Source organism: Engraulis encrasicolus, chromosome 8, assembly GCF_034702125.1.
Source record: "Engraulis encrasicolus isolate BLACKSEA-1 chromosome 8, IST_EnEncr_1.0, whole genome shotgun sequence".
Taxonomy (NCBI): Eukaryota; Metazoa; Chordata; class Actinopteri; order Clupeiformes; family Engraulidae; genus Engraulis; species Engraulis encrasicolus.
The window spans coordinates 16,862,526-16,868,966 of record NC_085864.1 but is presented as its reverse complement, the minus strand read 5'-3'; positions in this window follow the sequence as shown (position 1 = coordinate 16,868,966).

Here is a 6,441-nt window from a genome sequence, read left to right as displayed (position 1 = left end):
TGCATTAGCGCAATACGCCACCTCATCCCCCACACTTAACAAGAATGAACAAAGAACTAAGCAATGACTAATTTGCTATTTATTACAACACTAATTTGCTATTTGTTATGAATGTTCCATGTCTACGGAATAAGTCCACCTATCCAGCCTAGCAGCCTGATAAAGCCTGAGGGGTGAGGTGACAGTTTCCCCAGTGAGGAACTTTTATGTTCCGCTCTTTGTCATCCAAACTGCAAAGTGGAAAAGTTGAAGTAAGCATCACTTCATTGTGTGTGTGTGTGTGTGTGTGTGTGTGTGTGTGTGTGTGTGTGTGTGTGTGTGTGTGTGTGTGTGTGTGTGTGTGTGTGTGTGTGTGTGTGACTCAGACTCTCTGTGATGGTCTTGTTGTACATGGGCATTCATGTTGGAAGTCAACATAATTAATTTTGAAATGTTCTTTGTGTTGTTTTATGTTGATTTAGATGTTTCACGGATTTCTGTTCCAACTTTTTTTTTGTTGCAGTTATCAACTTTGAAATGAGCACATATGTATCGTAAAATAATATTTTCCCTAAGTTTTAACAGTTAATATGTTGTCTTTTCAATATTGTCCATCTAATGAATGGCTTGAATGTATTGAAAATGAGTATTTTTATTTTGACACTGCCATTTAGCAGGTTAACAACTTTGCAAGATACAATCGTTAGTAAAATAACTGAGGTTAACTCAGTGACTGCACCAATACTTTTTAGCAGCACCTACTTGCAAATGGGAGATCAATATTAGCGTTAATATTGAATTTGACTCATCTGATGTGTTTTTCTGTCTGTCTGCATGTAGGATTTCTATATGAATAATGTTTATTTCCTCCAGTCTACATGTAAGTCAACGAGGAAGGTCTTCCGTTTTCCCCCAAAAGGGGCGGATCCGTGTTTAAAGAGTCAAATGCCCGGTTATACCAAGTCAGTCTCTGGTGCAGGTGCTATGCCAATCAGTTCTATAGGGACCGTCATAGTCACACCACAAGATCAAAACAACAAATGGGAGTTGAGAAAAGGCCTCTCCCCTGACTCTGATTTGTTGTTTTCTTTGGGATGGGGGGTGGGGGGATGATCTAAAACACCTGCAACAGAATATCTGCTTCAGTCAGAGCTCAAAAAGGCTGAACATGAAAATGCTACTGGAACTGAAGAACCAGGAGTTTCGACGATGCAATCCAGTTTTCTCTCTCTTCCTCTTTCTTTTCAAAAGGAAGATGGCTGTGGAACAAGGATTTTTTTATCGCATTGAATTAGAAAGAATTTGAACATCCAAATCATCATTCAAAGTTGCTAAGTTTGTTGGGTCATATACGGTACCTCTTTGCCTTACTGATGGAGACAGAGCTTGTATTAAAATGATGCTAGTAGCAATGCAGTGATTTACCCATGATGACTATGAGGATGTGTTCTCTTCAGCCGAATTATGTACGTGGTGACAGCCCACTTGAGAGGGTTTGTGTTCAGATATCTTTGGATTACTCAAGCACCTCTGCTTCCAACTGCAAGTTTCAGCATCTACAAAGGTAATGTAATTATGTTTAAGGGCTTCCGCACACCGGCTCCGACAAAGTACTGCGCACTGCTCAGCTAAAATTCGATTTCATTGTTTTCAATAGAACCACGCACACTGGTGCCGATGTCCGCGGACATTCGCCAATGTCGGATAGCAATTAGAGACAAGTTCTATTTTGTCTGCGCCGCCCATTGACTTTCAATGCAATGTTCGTGTGAAATTGGGTTTGGGGGTCCGAATTCTGTGGGAAGCAAAAGTGCGCCGCACTTTGTCGGCGCCGGTGTGCGGAAGCCCTAAGTAGCATATATTCAATGTAAAGAGTTTAAATAATGTTAATGGAAATGATTCACACTTCACATGTTGAGGCATTTTTGGATCTTGAAGAAAATAGGTCCACACAGTAAAAATAGCAGTGTCGATTTAACTCTTATAGAGTTGAAATGAACTCCATATAAGATAAATGTTGGTCCCATTCAAAAATAGAATAGTAATAGTACACTAATATTAACACCCCAATTCTTACTGTGTGGTATTTCAAACTTGAAAAATAAGTGGGAATTCCCTTTCTTCTATGAATGTGTTTTTGCTATTTACGCGTTTTATTTTGCGTTTTCAAAATACTACTGCCTTCTTTAAACGTTAATGTCACACTGACGTAATTAAGTCATATGACTATGTCTACATTACAATAGTACGTATGACGTAATAAATGTGCGACTGTGCACGCTTCGGACACTTTTTACAGCTCAGCTACACTAGGCTATATACTGTAGCAATCAACCGTAAATGAATCAGGTAAGACATTTGAATGAACATGAAACTATGTGGAATCTCATCCCGTTTTTCTTATGAAAGAGGAGATATTAGCTGCACTAAAACTGCAGTTTTATTCTTAAGACAGACAACAGACAACTCAGGCGTGAGCACTGCCGTTTACGGCCCGGAGAGTTGTTACAAGTTCTGGTCAACACTCCGGAGTCACACGGTTCATACATCCTTTTATACAGATCATTCCTACCCTCACACGGAGGGGTGAGGTGACAGTTTTCCGAGTGTTTGTTTACCAGTATGCGTAATTGAGTATCTCAATACTCTTAAGCATCGGGACCTAGTTTCTCGAAAAAACTGTTGTTAACGTTGCTAGCAGTTAGCAACTGACGAGGTTTCCAACGGGAAATGGCATTGCACCAAGTAGCCTACAGTAAGTAGCCAATTTAGTTAGCAACGACATTGTCGAACAACACAACCCTGGCCCTGGGTAATATATTGCCGTACCTTCCTTGCTGCCATACAATACAAATCAAATTAAAGTAAAGGGGAAGATCTGTCACTACATGCACCAACTGTTGTGTCGAGCTATATGCTGTAGTGTACACAGAGTTAGATGAGATAACTGTGTAGCTGTGGGCACACTTGAGCTAGCTAGCTGTGTGATGCTAGGTCGTTGAGACCTTTAGTTGTAGCGTTTGTTCTACCTCTCCCGTGCTTGCTTGTATGCAGGCTGAGGTGCGGGAGGGGTAGGTTCACCTTTTAATCAAGTTTGCTGAGAAGAAGCATGTCTGGTTTGTTAGTTACTGCCCATTTTGAGCTCTGCCGCAGTGTTGATATTCCACTGGTTGGCGTGGGGTTGAATGGCAGTCTGTTGTGGTGTTTACCACTCCTATCCCTTGCCAGGCAAACTACCAGTATGGTGGCGTGCATAGTGGCGGGATGTGTGGTTACTACTTGTGAGCCTGGGCTATCTGAAGGCTTCTCCTCGATGTGCTGTTGTCCGCTGGAATCCGACGTGACTCGTGTAGCCATCTGATCAGGAGGAGGAAATTGTGCCATCATTGTTACTGTGCAGCATCCCCAGAGGGGGGCACCACTGTTCTCGTCCCAAATTGTTTGTTTGGTTTGTTTCCATTTTCCTTTGACATCCGAGACGAAGGGACTCGTGTAAAGTGATTCATGTATGAAACTAAGTGTATTTCTTGGGCTAGTGCAATTATTATAGTGCAACCCATGGGCAGTATTGCCAATGACCTTTGGAACAGTTGTTTTTGGTTGCTGTAGTGGGAGACCAAACGTAGCATAATCTAACAAGTGCGTGACCAATCCAGACTTTGCCTACGGGCAGTTTTGTGTGTTTCTGTTTTTTTTTGTTCTATTTACTCCTTTTTGTGTGTGTTAATTATTTTTTAGTTTTTTACTAGCAATGTTTGCAGTGCATTGTCTGCTATTTGGTCCCCTTCTTGTGCAACTGCACATTTTGCACATTATTGTAACTATTGGTAATTGCCTTTAATGCCTTTTTGTATTGCACTTGTTCAGCATTCACATGAGATCCATGACTGAGCACGTGAGGTAGATATTTCAAGTAAAGTAAAGATGATCAATGAAAGAAAATAAAAAGAATGCTGAATTGTATGACAGTTGTATTTCCAGTTATTCATGTAACCTGTTGCGAGGAAGTTGAGTTAAGTGTTTAATGGTTGGGTTCTCTCAGCCTAAAAGATGAGAGTGGCGTAGTCATTAATAAACTTGAAAATACTGTATTACGGTAAAAACTTCCGCAGGCCACAACTGAGAGGACATCAATGGCACACAAAAATAAGAAATATATTTGTTTTTTTAGTCAAGTCAAGTTGTGTACTTTTATTGTCAAAAATCTATGTACTGACACATGGGTTTACATTCTTTCTCTGACACATTTACTCACGGCACACACCCACACACACATGCCGTAAAAACACTAGCATACTGATACAAACATGTAGGCAATAGCAAACACAGACACAATTCTGACCTGCCTTGGCGAAGGTGTTCTAGTTAATTCTGCTTATATCAGTTATTTTTGAAAAATGCCAAGCAATCCGCCATTATATATAGGCCTACCGTATATTTAGTAGGACTACTTGTGTTATGTGAATGTTTTTTTTGTTGTTCTAAGGCAGAAATTACCATAAAGTAATAGTTGTATCCAATGGGATTTTTTGTCTTCTTTGTCACATGATATGGATAATCAATGTAACATCTTGTCTTGTTTATTGTACATTCAAATTTTAACAAACAACAAAAAAGAAATGAGAATTAATGTCTGAACCTGTGGTTACTCTCGTACTGAGCAGGATTACCATTGCAACAACACATCATTAGTAGAGTAAAACTAGCCTGTCTCACGATGATTTATCATGGTTTTATACAGCACCTACGACAGTGGTTTCCAACCTTTTCTGGCATGGAAAACCATTTTGACATCCCAAATTTCTGGGGACCCCATACACATTTTTTCACAACAAAACATGACTGAGCTGAATAAGTTATAGGGTTTTAAACCTATAGAAATGTACGACAGTCTAAGATTGTACATTGTGTTTCCAAGAGAATATTGAATAGTTATGCTGTATGAATTAATGAATGAATTATAAGTAATATTTACCAGTATTTTTTTTCTCACACTTTCAAACATTTCAGGCATTGCAAAATGGAGCTCCGGCTCAAGGCCCTTCGACACAGTCCATCCCAGCAGCTGTTGTATGTAAGTACATGCTCACCTAAGGGTGGGCGATACATATCGTCTGCGAAGTTATCGTGAATGTTGTTTTGACGATGAGTAATTTTGCAATATCGAGATATTTTTATGAAGTCGCTAAACTCAACAAAGCGCTGTGACAGGACTCCTCCAGACAGCGACGACAGCCAAGCCTTTGAGCCAATAGTAATGTTGTTGTGAACTGGAGAATAAGTCTGTGAACCAATGAGCAGACAGTGCTGAGGGGGGCGGGCTGCAGCGTTTTTAGCAGACGGGGAGAGAGAGATCTCTCGTGTCACTCGTGCAGCGCTTCTGCTGCTGGGCAGTGAAGGAGAGTTGCTGTTATCCAAATGGTGGATTTACATGAGGAATTCAACCATTAAACCAGCCATTGCATGATGCTGAGGGCGTTTTGGAACTATGTGCTTTAATCAGCAACTGTCTGTGATTATGGAAAGCCAAATAGTTTGGAAGAGAAATAGCTTTGTCTCTGGTCTGAGAAATCGCGTTAGCATGCTAGTTAGCAAACTAAGCTAAGCAATGTTGTTCTCTACAACTAGATTGGCTGTTACTCACTACTCAAACACCCACCTGCATGTATAGATATCATAACTGCGTAGGTGGACAAGTAATGTTAAGTTAGACTCGCGCAGTGAGTTAAATTACAATGTGTGAAATCCAACACATGCAATTTGCAGCTGCCATAGTTAGGTTCTGATTCCTATCTACAAATGCACTGTTTCCAGTCAAAAATGACTGTCCTCTAACAGAATCATTAGCAATACAGCATAAAACTATTTTTTATTTACATGGATATGTTTTCATGACAAGTGATGAAGTATTACTTTACAGTCCAGCATATGCATATTATTAAATTCAAAAAGTGAAAGCTCTTCAGCACAGCATTTTTTCCCAACTCTCTGTCCCTCCCCAGTTAAAACACAAATGCAGCACTACTAGGCTACCTCCAGTGCAGAATTGAAATTAGTCTGGAATCATGCACGCACCCCTCCAGGCAATCGTCAAATTATCGTTATCGTGAAAATTCTAAAAATTATCGAGATAACTTTTTTTGCCCATATCACACACTATGACTTTTAGTGGACCAAATATCATTTCATACCCAACATGTAAGACGTATGGGTTCTGGTGCTTGCCTAGATACTGAGTAGGCCTACATCTGAGATCTGGCTTGTGTGCTGTATACAACAGGGACATTTGAAGCATCTCCGCAGAGGATGGAGATAGATGTCCCCTCCAGGAAGAGGAAGAGGGAGGACGGGACGACCTGCATCCGCAGGGTGGACGGACCAGTCATCCCTGCAAAGAGGGCGAAGAAGACGGGCATCTGAATCCATAAGGTCAGGACAGCAGGGATTCAATACCGTCTAATA